This window comes from Corylus avellana, chromosome ca5 (genome assembly GCF_901000735.1).
Source record: "Corylus avellana chromosome ca5, CavTom2PMs-1.0".
Classification (NCBI taxonomy): Eukaryota; Viridiplantae; Streptophyta; class Magnoliopsida; order Fagales; family Betulaceae; genus Corylus; species Corylus avellana.
The window spans coordinates 30,503,282-30,506,507 of record NC_081545.1 but is presented as its reverse complement, the minus strand read 5'-3'; positions in this window follow the sequence as shown (position 1 = coordinate 30,506,507).

Sequence of the window (3,226 nt, the reverse complement as noted above, 5' to 3'; positions counted from 1 at the left end):
ATTTGATAATTAATATTTTATTTTGTTGCATCTAATAATATATAAAGAAATGTTAAAGACTCAAACAAATAAATAACTTAAAGAATATATTTATTATAACAATATGTACATCATTAAATTTGTAATAAATTTAATCTTTTATCATAAAATCTACGAGTGATGACATGGTCCGTACGTGGCAATTAATGCTGGAAAATTACGGGACGTAGACTCCGCAACTTGCATATTTAATGTTTCAATCAGCAAATAATTAGCCCAACATTTCTGATCCAAATTTAACGCAACCTCACATTTTTCTGAAACAACATCCATTTCGCTCGTATGACAGAACATAACAACTGGTCTGTATTGGACTCGTAACAAAAAGGCATCTAATCAATTATTAATTATTTTAAATAATTGATTATATATTTTCTTAATCAATCTAAAATTTTAAAATAAAGGATGACTTAACATGGTATTTTAACTCCATAAATTATTTATATTTTAATTAAATATTTCACTTGTTGAACCTCATATATAATGAATTGAAGAAGATTATAATTTCTTCATTTCAAGTAAAATAGCTAATTAATGGTGTCATTTTAGGATAGTGATATACTGCACGCCAAGCATAATTTTTTTTTTAATTATTTTATTATTATTATTATTTTTTTAAAAAAATTATGCCCGGCGTGCATTAACAGTGATGCGTGCAGTATATCACTACCCGTCATTTTATGATCAAGATTATATTTCATGGATCTAATGGCGTATACGTTGCGACATAGTAAATATATTGTCAAATCATTTAAAAATTTTAAATGGCTTGACGATCATAAAATAGTTGATTTTCATTTCACTTAATTTTTTTTTTAAAAAAAATGATGATATAATGATGATCACACCCATGATCTCTACATTAAATCATCTCCATGGAAGATGATAACCATTCCATAAATAGAATGTGGGAGTCAGAACGATATTACCATGTTTAATTTCTTAATTGGTGAAAAGTTGCTCTATGTGAAACTTTATTACCAAAATTTCCAATAACTTTGAGACTTGTGCAAATGAAACTCAATTACCAAAAGCATGAAGAAATTTAATACTAAGTGCTGACGCATTTGCTTTTTGTTTGGAGAACTTGCTAGCTAAATATACACTCAAGCTAGTTATTTTTAACTTAATTTTAAAGCTAGTCCATGGAAAATATAGATTAAATTAACCAGCTGCAGCTAGCAATATTGTATACTATTTACTTTTTCCTCTTCTAGGCAAACAAGATAGAAAATTAACATATGCTATATAGTTGATCATTGGCTTATTTAGTGTGGAGATTTAGGTACGCCCACGCATGCGGTATTTCCAGGGTGCTTGCTGATTTCTGTTTGCGAGGGTTACCAAGTTTAGTGCCCTTTCCACTAAGATTGTACCGGCAAATTAAAGTTTATACATAAATAAAAGGCCGGTTTCTAATTGGTGCATCTAGCTTTGTTTTGGCTGCTTATTGCCATAAGATAATGCTATTATAAAAACCATAGGGATTATGTTAATTAATTACTTCTTATCATGATGTAATGGAGTTCACAATATTAAGCGAGTGGTCGTGGAAGTTCCATTCTATTTTCGACAATGTCTGCGTACGTAATTTCTAACTTATTAAGGTTAAGTAGTGTTAGTTGACATCATATGTATGAGTAATGGGTCAATTTGGTGGAGCACTAGCTATATACCATTTCAAACGCACGAGGGAAATAATAAAATATATATGCACCACATACTTCAAATGTAATGGAAATCCACGTACCGTGCATGTGTTTATATTTTAAGCCAATTTTTGGTCTTCATAGTTTGCACAAAACATTTGAAGAACTCAATAATATATTACCTGTGTTTCATGATCACATGCTTTAGTGGACAATCTTCACGCTAATGGTGACTCTGGTTTCTGCATTAATGGAATCAAAACTGAGGTGGATCACTAGGTTTACGATACTTGTAGCTATATTTAAGTATTTTCTGAACGCGAGAAGGTTTCTACCAAATCTATATTTCAAACTAAATCAATGTTTTTGAGAACAAATACTTACGTCAGTCCCACATTGATAAGAAGCAAGAAAATTGTAGTATTTATAAGGATTTAGTGAGGCAAAATAGATTACCGGGCTTAGTAACGCGAGCCTGTAACCTGAGTAGGGGTATTAATGTGATGGAACGACTCTAGAGAGCTCAACCAGTCGGATTCTTGGGGCTCCTAGCTGTCCTGCCCGTTCCTAGCCAAAGAGCCTGAGCCTTGTGACTACTGCGGCGAAGTCACGTAAATGGTTCTAGAGCTCAGAGGGCTTGCGTGAGGCTGCCTGCCGGTGTGTTTGTTTACACAGAAAAGCGACAACAAGCGACAACCTCCCCCTCCTGGCAGTGGAGGGATTATACGGGTCAGTGCCTCATCGGGTTGACCCGGGTTGGACCATCATTTTTTTTTTTTTTCCTTCATGTTTTGTTGTCCTTTTTCAGGTTTAATTTTAGCTTCTTTTTTTTTTTTTTTTTTCCCCAGACTTAATGAATTAAATAATTCTATTACCTGAAATTTGAAAACCAACCATTGACTATCAGAAGTACTGGGCAATGAATAATTTATGAGAAACTTCACAAAAATGTTGAATTTTTACGCGTTTTAAGAAAATGTTTCAAAGTTAAAAACTCTTAATTTCATATTTCGAACTTTTAATTTGATGTAATCTCTCTGCTTGCCTATTCTTGCTACAATTCATGAGTATAGAACAATTGCAAATAATCACATATGAAGGTCGGGTTATATTATTATATTGATTATCAAATCTTCTAGATAAGAAATTATAATGGAAAAACAGATATAATTGTGTGGTTTATTCTCAAAAGGGAAAAACACTTTTATTAAAATGGCCAATATTTTCATGATACAAAATACGACAACTGGGTTAGCACCGGAGAGACTTGTAAGAGAAAGAGAAGAAGAATGAAAGAGAGAGATTCTTAATCGAAATTACTGGTAATGGATTTGTGCTGGGAGTCTAATCCTGCATTCAACATTCAAGTGTGCAGATTCCACCATTGTCAACCTAATTATGGTGAACCACTTGTTGCCCACCTTGCTGAGTCACTAGCCTTCTTCCTCAACCTTGGTCATTTCATCTCGAAAGGGGACTCACAAGTTGTCATTTCGGCTTTGCAACATATCACAACATCCCACGAGACTGGCACATCT